A 14151-nucleotide genomic window follows, 5' to 3' on the forward strand; every position below is an offset into this window, starting at 1 on the left:
GGTCTACCCTATGCTGCTATATTTAGTATTAAAAATTGGGGATTCTTTATTCCACAGGAATGTAATGAGGATACACTCCATTAATGGTGAGATGCTCAGATACTACGGTGTTAAGGGTCATATGTATATATATATATAGACAAGCAATTGATTTATTTTGAAAAAATTGAATACAGGGGATTTTGGCATTGGTGTTCCCATGAACAACCGGAAAATACAAAGGCACGTGAAAATGAAAAATGACTTAAAACTCAAAACAAGATTCTGTTGGGTTTGGTTGGGATTTTGAACAGAGTTGGATCATATTTGATTTTAAATCAGTTCTTCTCTTTCTAAACATGAACTGCATGTTTAACTGTGCTGCAAATGTATGCAGCTGACACACTGAATGGTTTGTATTCCTGATGAATTAAAAAATGAATTCCAGATAGTGCTAAACCCAGACAAATCCCAGTACAGCTATATTTTTTTGCGCTTTATGTTTGTTGAGCATCTTCACTACATTTACATCATTTTTTTCATTTCTCATTCTACTGGAGGATTAGCTATAATCAGTTTTAGCTTGACCAAGCATGAATATTCTGCAAAGGATTTTGTAAATTGTAGTTCACTGGGTAGATAATCAATGAATGGGAGTTTTTATTATCATATTCCATCTTGTTTTGAAAATATATAATCTACATATTACTGTCTTAAATGTGATTCCATTTCACTGGGAAATGATTCATCTACATGTATACAGGAAAATAGGAAATATTTTCTTTATGATGGATTTTAGCTGGGCAGTTTATTGGCAAGCCCATACTGGAATTTCCTGCATCCCAGTCTCTTTCTTTTTATGTAACAGTATTTTCAACATCACAAAAAAAGTCACATATTACTAACAAAGAGGATGCAATGGAAAGTAACTGCACTAGAAAATGAATTATTCCAGAGGGAATTAATGTTTAGTGACTACCTTAGATGAACAACTTTACTATTAAAAGCAATAATTCATGTGCAAAGATGAGAGAAATAAGTCCTTGAACTATAAGCACAACGATGAAATAACACACGCCAGTCACCATAGTGAGGGAGCCAGCATATCTTCCACTATGACGGAGAATATTTAGCAAGGGATATTTAATAGATGGCGCAAATTGCTCACTGTCTATGTACAAGAAACAGTGCTGAGAGAAAGTGAGTCTTAGAACAATCAGTACTCTTCTAGAGCACATTGATTCCATGCACTCCCTGCATCCTCATGTGTAGTAGCTGTCGTCCTATAGCTTCTACTGTATGATTCTTAATGTCCACGTATCAGCCCAGAGATCAGGCTAAGCGTGAGTATAAATGAAAACTTTTGAGTGTATTTTCCACTGCCAAATGGACTTTTTCAGAAAAAAAAAAGCCAACCACCAAAACTGCTGACCTTTTCACCATTTGTCATGTGATTGTTTCTTTAAATTGAAGCTACTGGAAATTTCTCAATTTCTCTGGGTTTTGAGATACAAAACACTAATTACTATTTTGATGTACAGATTTTTTGAAAATAAAGCGTTTCCCAAACCCTGTGAAATGGCATCTTCTTCAACACTTGATGTATTTTTCAACCTACTCTATGATTGACATTTCTGGAAGCTTTGTCTCCTGAAAGCAGATCCTGTCTTTCTAGAAAGGCATTACAATTTCAGTTTTTCTACATTACAAAGGGCAACCTCCTTGATTTTGACAGCACAGGATAAATGTAATATAACTGTCACCAGGGAGGGCATAGAATTACTGGCATTTCAGTATTGTATAAGTGAAATAGCCTTGGAAAACAAACATTTCACTAGAGTGTTTTATTAGAGCTAGATCTTGCACTTATTTTGTACCCAATTTTTCCCTCCAGAGACTGATTAAAATCTGCCCCCAGGTGATGAGTAAAATAAGTTTAGGAACATCAGTTTTCCATGTCCAAAATATTTCACACTATTTTGCTTGAGGCACCCCAGACGATGACTTTGTCTATCTGCACTGGAAGGATTTAGTAGTTTGTGGTAAGGTCCCTCTCCACAGCTCTCCCCTCTGAGGAGCACCATTTACCCTCTCATTTTCTCCTGGGATCTTTAATTCCCTTGTACCGGGCTTTCTAAATCTCTCTTTAATTACCCTTTATCTTCCCTTCAGAGAAGCTGTTAACACTCAACTATCATTCTCAACACCCACAGGCAGGCCACTGGGTGCAAAAAACTCAAAGGAAACATAAAGCTACAGTTTTCCATCCCTCCTTGGCTACCCTTCCATCCACTCTAGTTTTATCACTGGCTGGATTCTACTTCTACTCTCTAGCCAACGTGCCTAAGCTTTGATCCTCTCTAGGGTTTACCAAAAACTCCCCTATTTCCTACCCCCTTTATTTTCAGGATTGCTCAGCCACTCACTCACTCACATCTTCTGTCTATCATTCCCTTTCCCCCAGTTCTCTAAGCTTTGTAGGAAATAACTACCACTTACCCAGCTAAGTCTAATAATTAACCTGAGATATCTGACCCCTAGCCCATCAAATTCAGATGAGAGTAAGAGAGCTGTAGCTGATCCATCACTGATGAGACTGTGCCCAACTCTCCTTAACTGGCCAATCAGTTTATAGCACAATTATGCCTATGTAATCCCCCAGGTGAAATCTTTTATTCCAGCATAAGTGTCTTTTTTCAATTTTTAGCTTAAATTCCTTCCCAGGTGATATAAGCCAGTCCATATACAGGGACTACGGAGAGGGGGCTCTTATTGAATTGTATCATAGCATCTGTTTCAAGGTTGACTTTTCTAAGTCCTCTAAAATTGATATTCTTGTTCAGATTCTTTTACATTTCATTTGCATTAAGAGGGTGCAGGTTAGGATTAGTGACCCAGATTTGGGGCCATTGAACTATGGATTGTGCTAACATAAGCCATGGAAAAAATAGCCATTTAAAAAAAAATTCTAGAGGTTTTATTTTGTTTCTTTTATGCAGAGCTAGAGATCAAACTTTTGATTTGATGTGGCTCAAAATAGTGTCAATTTGTTACGTTTTACTCAAGGTAGTGCCTGCCCCCCCATTAAATTCTTGGGGACTCAAATTAAGAACAATATTGAAGAACATATTCCCTTCTTCACTTGGATGTATGTACAGTCTGGCAGGATTACAATGCATATGCACCAATAAAAGAGGGTTTCTATGCAACCAATTTATGCTTGTTTTGGTAGTTCAAGGGAATGTTCTGACACCACTGTCCTTCGTGAGCACTCGATCATTGATGTTTCCAGGCTGAACCTTGCTGCTTCCTATAAAAATAGTCAGCAGCCTGTCTTACCACAATTTTTGTTATATCAGCTGGAGCGGATGCCAGAGGACTCTGGGGGAAAAGGGACAGAGCAAAAGATGAGGCTTGTAGCTGGAAGGGGGACGGGGTAAGGATGGGTAAGCCTTGGATTGGTTGGTTGAGAAAATTTGAATATTACTATTCCTGGGCGGCGGGGTGGGGCAGGGCGGCGCAGGAGGATGACAGTGTCTATTTTCTGATCTTTGGGTAGATTAATATGGTGGAAGAGAAAAAGAAAAAGCACTGCCAGGTTTGTCAATGTATGGATTTTTAGTAATTCCTGGATCATGAGTTTGCAGAAGATGGAGATTGCATGAGTGTATTTATGGACAGTGGATGCTAAAATGTATCATTAGCCCTTGATAGCATTCGTTTAGCAACATTAAATGACTTATTTACTGGTCAATGAAAGGATTAGTTAATAGTCCCAGGTTATTATTATGAGTATTCAGAAATTGGCACACTGCACTATATTCATAGCAAATCACTGAAGCTGCTGTGAAGGGAATCTTCTCCAGACATGGGGTACGTCTAGACTACCACGTTTTGTCGACGGAAATTTTGTCGGCAGATACTGTCGACAAAACTTCCGTCGACAAAGAGCGTCCAGACACATTGAGTTCTGTCGACAAAGCAAGCTGCTTTGTCGACAGAACTCCGTAGTCTGGTTGCAGTGTTACAGGCAATAACACCTTCTGTCGACAGAGTTCTGTCGACAGAAGGTGTTATGCCTCGTAAAATGAGGTATACCAGCATTGACAAAACTGCTGAGTTCTGTCGATGTTATCTCGACAGAACTCAGCAGTAGTGTAGACGCTGGTATAGTTTTGTCGACAAAAGTCCACTTTTGTCGACAAAACTAGGTAGTCTAGACACACCCATGGAATTGTGGATGATTTAAAGAGAAGCTAGATAATTTCATGGAAGTTAGGTCCATAAAAGGCTATTAGCCAGGGGATAAAATGGTGTCCTTGGCCTCTGTCAGAGGCTGGAGAGGGATGGCAGGAGACAAATCGCTTGATCATTGTCTTCGGTCCACCCTCTCTGGGGCACCTGGTGCTGGCCACTGTCGGGAGACAGGATACTGGGCTAGATGGACCTTTGGTCTAACCCAGTATGGCCGTTCTTATGTTCCTATGTTCTTATGTCTTTAGCAATAATGAGCCACAATTTTCTAGTGCAGATTTTAGGCAATTTGCTATAAATTAGGCTTTTCCTTACAAAACATCAAATCCAAATGACCCCCAATCAAATGGACTTGTGGAAATGCCTTTAGTCATTAGATGGGCCATGGGGCAAATCCAAACCACCAGATGTCTTTGAATGGGGGACCCTAAAATCTTTTTATTGACTGGCTCATCACACACCTCACTTGGAACTAGACGTACTGAATCAGGCAGCAACTCACACACACACACACACACACACACACACACACACACAAATACAGTATACCATGTTTCACTACTAAAAATATAAAGAATTTTTTAAAAGATTTGACAATGTAAGGAAACTGTTTCTGAGCTTGTTTCATTTAAATTAAGATGGGTAAAGCAGCATTTTTTCATCTGCACAGTAAAGTTTAAAAGCTGCACAAAGTCATTGTTTAGTTTTAAACTTTTGAAAGAACAACCATAATTTTGTGGTCAGAGTTTTGAACACTCATTTCCAAGATTTGTTCATAACTCTGAGGTTCTACTGTAATTAGAGGTTCTACTGAGGTTCTAACATCGTTGGGTTTTTTTATTACTTCCTCTGGAATCTGGATCTTGACTATGCTTGATTAAGAAATGTGGACTTTTACAAAAAATAATTGACAACCATTGGTCTATACAAACAGTAAAGAACCTCATAAAAATCCTTTTGATGGTGGGGGTGATTTTATAAAGTTTTATTAATTTACTGAATATGCCTCTGGAGAATGACATTTCTCCAGCTTAGCTGTTAATAGGAAAAAAGGATAAGATCTAACTTACCAGTTACTAATAGCCTGCTGAAATCTTGTAACAATGAAAGATGAAAGAAAATCAGAAATATTATTTTGACGATCTCACTTCTCTTACAACAGATAATGGAGTTTACCTAAGGAATTATACTTCTAATACTTGGGGCCAAAGAGGTGACATTAAATAATAGGTGGATTCTAGGTCTTATGTGGTCCACACAGACCAGAGGGGATATATTTGAATGTAATCAAAAGGATCTAAAAGTAATCCCAGAAAATTTCAAACATTGACCACTGAGGTGAATGCTGATATTTCCCACCTGCCTGATCCTTTATCATCAATGCACAAAGGAGAAACTGTCCAGAAACAAGAGAACAGTTCAGATACTAATGACAGGCTGATAATGAAAATAGCATGCAGAACATCAAAGACTCCTAGGCTACGTCTACATTACGAGTTTTGCTGGAAGAGGCAATACAAATGAAGCGTGGATTAGCATTTGCTTGTGCTTCATTTGCATAATTGCTTCCAATCTCTTTTTATGCAAAAGGGGGTTTTTGCACAAAAAGGAAACGTCCACACTGCGGCTACATCTACACTGGCATGACTTTCCGGAAATGCTTTTAACAGAAAAGTTTTCCGTTAAAAGCATTTTTGGAAAAGCGCATCTAGGTTGGCAGGACGCTTTTCCGGAAAAGCACTTTTTCCAGAAAAGCGTCCGTGGCCAATCTAGACGCGCTTTTCCGCAAAAAAGCCCCGATCATCATTTTCACGATCGGGGCTTTTTTGCAGAAAACACTACTGTGCTGTCTACACTGGCCCTTTTCCAGAACAGTTTTCCGGAAAAAGACTTTTGCCTGAACAGGAGCAGCATAGTTTTTCCGGAAAAGCACTGATGATTTTACATTAGATCGTCAGTGCTTTTCCGGAAATTCAAGTGGCCAGTGTAGACAGCTGGCAAGTTTTTCCGGAAAAGTGGCTGATTTTCCGGAATAACTTGCCAGTGTAGACACAGCCTGCTTGTTTTTGCACAAAAACCCCTTGTGGAAAAAGAGATTGGAAGAGATTATGCAAATGAAGCACGAGAAAATGCTAATCCATGCTTCATTGGCATTGCCTCTTCCAGCAAAACTTGTAGTGTAGACATAGCCCCAGAGACTTGGTAACCTCCCATCTCTAGGTAGTTGACACGTTGGATTTATGGAAATACACTAGCTGGGTTGAGAATGTAATGTATGTGTTATTAGATAATTAACTGTTTATACATGAGTTAATTAATGTTTCTTCAAGAGGAAAGATGTAGAGAGAGGTTTGTGAAAGACTGTGATTTGGAGATGCTACCACAAGAGCTCTGGGCTAAGGGGTAGCTAGGGCCAGCATGGTTGAAGGTTGGCTGCCACTAGCCCCATCTGAAGCTGAAGAGCCTAGCACCCCCTCTCCACATCCACCCACACACCTTGTCCAGGGACCCAGCAAGTCTTTCCACACCGCCTGCTTTCAAAGGTGTTGATTTTTCACCCCTCCCCGAGAAATGGAGCTATTCTGCTGTAAGAGATTGAATGGATCTCATGTTGCAAGCTGGAGTTTGTCTGCTGTGTCAGAAAGTATTTGAAAAAATGGTTAATTAGTATCCTTCACAGTTCTGCATATAATCAAGAAACTGGAGAACCAAACTACACAGGCATCTACTTGAGGGTAGAATAGAACAGTCAACTCAATACTGCATACAACACTGAATGAATATGGGAAACATCTTCTTGATGGAAATCAAAATAACTAGAAAAAGTTATAAAGAGATAACTGGTATGATAGTGAAATCTAAAATACAGGCAGTCCCCAGGTTACATGGATCTGACTTACATCGGATCCCTACTTACAAACAGGGTGAGGCAACCCCGCACTAGCTGCTTCCCCCCAGCAGACCAGGGAGACCCGAAGCTAGCGCCCCTCCCCCCCCAGCAGAGCAGGGAGACGCGGAGCGGCTTTTCTCAGCAGACACCTCAGCTTAAGAATAAAGGACTGAGGGGAGTGAGGTGTGGGAGAATAAAACTGAGCTCTGGAGAAATGTTTGGCTAGAGTTTCCCCTACAATATGTACCAGTTCCGACTTACATACAAATTCAACTTAAGAACAGATCTACAGTCCCTATCTTGTACGTAACCCGGGGACTGCCTGTACTACAAAATTCTGCTTTATTGCAAGTATAAACTTTGAATAAGGATTCATAAATTTTGCTCCATATTAGACAATAATAAAGACACTGCCAAATATATATGTGTATATAAGGAGAGCTAGGACAAATCTCTTATTTGTCTTTCAGGATAAGTCTTCATTTTTCGTGAACTTCTCTAACACTCAATAGTTCACAACTGACTGATTCTATGAATTATTATTGATGGCATCTGCCTAGTGTTTTGTGTTTTGGGGGAGGCTTGGTTTTTTTGGTTTTTGGTTTTTTGCTGTAACTCAGCAAGGAAATAAAAATTCAGCTAGTCCTTCTTTCAAACACCTTCGATGTTACACCAATAATAGCAGCAGTGATAGCCATTTATTTGTATTCCCCTTGATTAAAAAGAAGCCCCTAAACTGTGACAAAAGCTAAATCCGTAAATAGCAGCCTCTGAGATTATTTCATTTTAATACAGTCTGATTCCCATGCATGACTAAATTGCTTTACTTGCCTGCAGGAACAGCTGAGGGGACCATTCCAACCAAGTTAAAATGAATATTGATGAAATTTCAAATGCCAAAGTAATTTACATATAAGTTCAATATTCTGTGTAATTTACAGGTAAAGGATTTAGCTTTAATTAAGATTGGTGAAATATTCAGGACCGTAATAACATGTCAGAGGAGTATTATCTGGAAGGGTACAGTAGTTATCTGGAAGTCATGAGCAGATAATACCATATTATAATTAACTGGTGCCAGACAATCTTCCTTTATATTAGCTTAACAATGTTATAGTTATTAATGAAATATTTGACAGAGCTGTTTCTGTCTCTATTGCTGGGACAATCTCAGATATATTTTACCAAATTTGTAAAGAATTTATAGTTGAGTATTTGTACATATATTATGTGCACATAGAATCATAGAATCATAGGGCTGGAAAAGATCTCAGGAGGTTATCGAGTCCAGCCCCCTCCCAAAGCAGGACCAATCCCAACTAAATCATCCCAGCCGAGGCTTTGTCAAGCCGAGACTTAAAAACCTCTAGGGATGGAGATTCCACCACCTCCCTAATATCCAACCTAGACCTCCCGCACTGTAACTTGAGATCATTGCACTTTGTTCAGCCATCCATCACTACTGAGAACAGCCTCTCTCTATTGTCTTTAGAACCTTCCTTTAGGAAGTTGAAGGCTGCTATCAAATTCCCCCTCACTCTTCTTTTCTGCAAACTAAATAAGCCCAACTCCCTGAGCCGCTCCTCATAGGTCATGTGCTCCAGCCCCCTAATCATTTTGATTGCCTTCCACTGGACCCTCTCCAATGCGTCCACAACCTTTCTGTAGTGGGGGGGCCCAGAAGTAGACACAATACTCCAGATGTGGCCTCACTAGTGCCGAACAAAGGGTAACATATACATATACACACAGTTCTTATATCACGTGTACTTAATTACAATATATGCACTGTGTAAACAAGGGTTTGGGAGTTTTTTGCTAGGAAATGTTCATTGAGAAAAGAAAACCATTGCAGAAGTGCAAAAACAATTGTTAAAAAAACCACATACAAAAAACCAGGTAAACCTAAATAAAGTACAGGTTGAACCACTGCAGTAGGGATATTAAATGTAGATTAATTAACTGATCGAATAGTTGATGGGATTTCCATCGACTGTTCGATTAGTCTATAAGGACGCCTCTGCCTTTGAACTGTAGCAAGAACCCCTGCCAAAGGGGTTCTTGTACATTTCAGAAGGAAGCCAGCAGGGACTCTCCCAATGCGTGCCCTACAATGCCTTAGATTTTGAAATATATGAGTGCCAGGGCTCTCGTACATTTCAAAAGCAGAATCGCAGCAGAAGTGGTGCAAGTGGAGACTGCTTCAGTCCCCACTCACACTGTGCCTCTACTTCCATTGCCTCCCATGGAGACGGTCCTGGGGGGAACTGGCTTTTAAGCTGGCTCCCGCTTCTCCCTTCTCCCCCTCCTCCCCCCGCCCACTGCTTTGGCTGCTTCTCTTTGATAGAGGTTCTACTTATCGGACAGTCAGCTAGTCGACTAACCTCTTACATCCCTACTCTCTAGTCCAGCACTCTCTGGTCTGGCAACACTGGGGTCTGGCATTCTTTTAGTTAGCCAGATGTCCACTTATCATGGGTGTGGCCAGTGTTCCCACTAAGCTGCGGGGCAGCACAGCTTCACAAATGATTAATCAGCCCCGCCCAGTCAGTCTGCTTGATGCAGGGAGCCCTGAGCCTCTGACTGGGTGGGGATGATTAATCACCCATGAAGCTGTGCTGCTGCACAGCTTAGAGGGAACACTGGGTGTGGCCAAGTTTCTCCTGGTCACATAAAGTTTGTTTACAGCCACCAGTCCTGGCTCTCAGTATTCTGTGCATTTATTTAGCTCTAATTTACCCCTAAATGTCTTCAAAGTGCCCAGTAGCATTGAAAGTGTTGGTAATGCTGCTAGATTATATTGACTCTGGTTTGTCAGTGGTCAGGTCCCAAAGGTGCTGGACTAGACAGAAGTTCAACCTGTAGTATAGGATAGACTTTGGTAAAATAAAATGTATCATTTGAGATAATTAATTAAATGTCCTGGTTTTGGTCCATGCAATCTTGGTTTGTCACAACCTATTTTGTTATATTTTATGACATCAGCCAGTGAATTTCCCTATGGTAAAATGTATCCTAAATACAAATGTTTTAAAAATATCAAATTTGCTTTACCGGAACTAAGTGAAATGGCATATTGAACTATTGATGTGATCATGGATCTAATTTATGTCTTGAAATAAATGAATAAATAAATATATAGCATATCATGTACACTATAGTGCAGTTTAGTAATAAGAAAAGACAGAAGGGGGGACACAATAGCAGTCACCAATATGTTAAGGCCTGTTGAAGAGGACAGTGAAGAATTGGTTTCCGTGTTCATGGAAGCTAGGACAAGAAGTAATCGGCTTAATCTGCAACAAAGGAGATTTAGGTGAGTGTGACGGAGTGAAGCAACCCTGCACTAGACCGGGGCCACCTTCAGCCATAGATACTCCAGTGCATTTCGGGACTCTAGATTGTGATATGCAGTTTGTACTGGTCCAGTTAGGTAGGAGGCCAATATGGTAGCTCAGTGGTCTTGGGGCCAGCGAGTGGCCATAGAGACCCACTCAAATGCCTCAGGCTAATCCCCTGGCCCATCTTCGTTAGCCAAATGGGCAGTCCTAGTCCAGTGTCTCCTGTGTCTGTCCCTGTAGCCACATGGTTTCCTGGACATCTTGGCAGTTGCCGCATAGCCTCCTGTTGAAGTAGGCCTTCCTGCTAGGCCTGGTGCTGTGTGGTCAGCTCATACAACAGCTGTTGTTTCTGCTCCTGCTGTTGCGTTGTCAGCAGCTGGTGTTGGTGGGTTAGCTGCTGTATCAGCTGCACCTGCTGCTGTTGGTGCTGGGCCTCTTGTTGCTGCTGGTTTACCACCCTCCACAGCAGGAATTTCTCCATCTCCATACCAGACGACTGGGATAAAAGGGGGACTCCCCTGCCCACTCCCTCTACCTGGACCTCTCAGCAGGGCCTGGATTTTGCCCACATTCTCCACCATGTGTTGCGGGGAATACACCCCATCTCCAGGTTTTAAGTACCCAGGGGTGTGGCTGCCATCCGCTTGGCTGCTGGCAACCTTTTGCAGTCTATATAAAGAAGTCTGGGTCTAAAACAGTATGACCTAGAGGCTTCAGTCAATGAGGTAGGGCCCTTAGTTCAGGGCACTGTAGCCCAATGGCCAAAGTCAGTTTGAGGCACCTCTAGACACCCCATTTTCTGTCAAAAAAATGTATCAAGGCTTTCAATCAACTCTAGTGGTCACCCAACACCGATACAAAATATTTCCTGCATTCACCTAGTGCAGCAGTTAAAAATAAAATCTGATTGAATGCAATAAGGTAGCATGGTAGCAGGATAGTTATTGATAACTAATTCTATGAGTTTCTGCAGCTATGTGATGAATAAATACTTTCAAGTTTGCCTACAAGAGCGAATCTCTATTGCCAGATCTGAAAAATCTGAGATTCGGTGAAAGAGAGTAGTGGACTTAGCCTTCTGTGTTTATAAATATGCATTGAACTAATGCAATATACAAAGTTTATAAGCATTCAGAAGGGGTGACCTAGAACGAAGAAAAAATTCTAGTAATTTTCTTTGTCTCAGACTAAATGTGGAAGAAAGATAATCTCCCTGCCATCTCACCTCTTCTGAAGAAAAGCTTGTCTATGTCTACACTATACTGATTTAACAGTACCAGTATGGATAAAGTGGTACCACCAGTCCTAATGTGGATCCAGCCATATTTGTGGGCTTTATAACACTATAGCTTATTCCTTCATGAGAACCTTTTATAGTGGTATAAATACATCCATGTAAGGACTGTGTCAGATTTCAGTATAGATTGGTAAAACCATCATACTCTTAGCCAAAATAGTTATACTGATACAACAGTCAAGGGTATGACAGGTCTTGATTTTGAAGACTTGGTTTAAGGACCTGATGGTACAAGGGAGAAGAAGAAATGAAAATTGACACACTGGTGCCGAGATTTTCGAAAGTAGAAACTTTCAACTTAGGCTCTGCTTACACACCAACCTGCACCAATTCAATTAAAATCAGTTTAAAGTTTCATTGAGTTAACTCTTGTATGAACCCTCCTAAATCAACTTAAACCAGGATTACATATATTCAGTTTAAATTGATTCCTTACTCATTTAAACTAACTTGATATAATCCAGGTTTACATTGATTTGAGAAGGTTCACACAGGGGTTTGTATTGGTCTAACTAAATTGATTGCTTTAAAAACACATCTTTGGTTAAACCAGTAGCCAGGAAGGAAGCCCCGGGAGAGCCTGAACTCCTGACCTCTCCTGGTCCAACAAATTCCCTTGTTCAGGACCACTCAGGTCCCAAGAGTGCTGGACCAGAGAGGTTCAACCTGTACTATATGTGGTGGAATAAATATTTCCCTGTCTACCTGACTGCTTAGCTGAGGACAAACCAGCTTCCTCAGCCAGTCTAACATGTTTATTTTTATTTTCTCTTTCACAGTGTGGTTCATATGATACTATGACTTTGGGAGTCCCCCAGGCTGCTAATTATTATTATTGTTATTTATTTCTTAAGGCAGATGTTTTTAGCTGCACAACACATCAATGGACAATCTGAGTGATGAGACTAGACAGAACTACCATAGCAATGACTAGTCAGAATGGGAATTTAGGAAACAAGGATCACCATAGTTTCCTGCAAACCTAACAGAAAAGCCTCCTTCATACTGGTTTTATGAGGTTGAAATTAGTTTATCCTTTACGTACAAAATCTACTGTTTTAATCAAACTTTCTGATCTTTAGATACTAAGAAAACAACTTGTGTTGAATTGACTATTAACAGAAATTAAAAGGCACAGTGACTAGAGCCAACCTTGAAAGTTGCATGGAAACTTTTTAAAGACACCATAATAGAGGCCCAACTTAAATGTATACCCCAAATTAAAAAACATAGCAAGAGACCTAAAAAAGAGTCACCGTGGCTTAACCACCATGTAAAAGAAGCAGTGAGGGACAAAAAGGTATCTTTTAAGAAGTGGAAGTCCAATCCTAGTGAGATAAATAGAAAGGAACATAAACACTGTCAAATCAAGTGTAAACATGTAATAAGAAAAGCAAAAAAAGATTTTGAGGAACAGCTAGCCAAAAACTCAAAAAGAAATAACAAAATGTTTTTTAAGTACATTAGAAGCAGGAAGCCTGCTGAAAAGCCTGTGGGTCCCCTAGATGATCGAGCTATAAAAGGAGCAATCAAGGACGATAAAGCCATTGTGGAGAAACTAAATGATTTCTTTGCTTCAGTCTTCACGGCTGAGGACGTTGGGGAGATTCCTGAATCTGCACCGTCCTTTGTGGGTGATGAATCTGAGGAACTGTCCCAGATTGAAGTGTCATTAGAGGAGGTTTTGGAACAAATAGAAAAACTTAATGTTAACAAATCTCCAGGACCAGATGGCATTCATCCAAGGGTTCTAAAAGAACTTAAATGGGAAATTGCTGAACTATTATCTGTGGTTTGTAACCTATCCTTTAAATCGGCTTCCGTACCTAATGACTGGAAGGTAGCCAACGTGACACCAATATTTAAAAAGGGCTCTAGAGGCGATCCTGGCAATTACAGACCGGTAAGTCTAACTTCAGTTCCGGGCAAATTAGTTGAAACAATAGTAAAGAATAAAATTGTGAAGCATGTAGAAGAACATAATTTGTTGGACAAAAGTCAACATGGTTTCTGTAAAGGGAAATCCTGTCTTACTAATCTATTGGAGTTCTTTGAAGGGGTTAACAAACATGCGGACAAGGAGGATCCAGTAGATATAGTATACTTGGATTTTCAGAAAGCCTTTGACAAGGTCCCTCACCAAAGGCTCTTGTGTAAATTACATGGCCATGGGATAAGAGGGAAGGTCCTTTCTTGGATTGAGAACTGGTTAAAAGACAGGAAACAAAGGGTAGGAATAAATGGTAAATTTTCAGATTGGAGAGGGGTAACTAGTGGTGTACCCCAAGGGTCAGTCCTGGGACCAATCCTTTTCAACTTATTCATAAATGATCTGGAGAAAGGGGTAAGCAGTGAGGTAGTAAAGTTTGCAGATGATGCCAAACTGTTTA

Source organism: Pelodiscus sinensis, chromosome 1 (assembly GCF_052426305.1).
Source record: "Pelodiscus sinensis isolate ZL-2025 chromosome 1, ASM5242630v1, whole genome shotgun sequence".
NCBI classification, from domain to species: Eukaryota; Metazoa; Chordata; order Testudines; family Trionychidae; genus Pelodiscus; species Pelodiscus sinensis.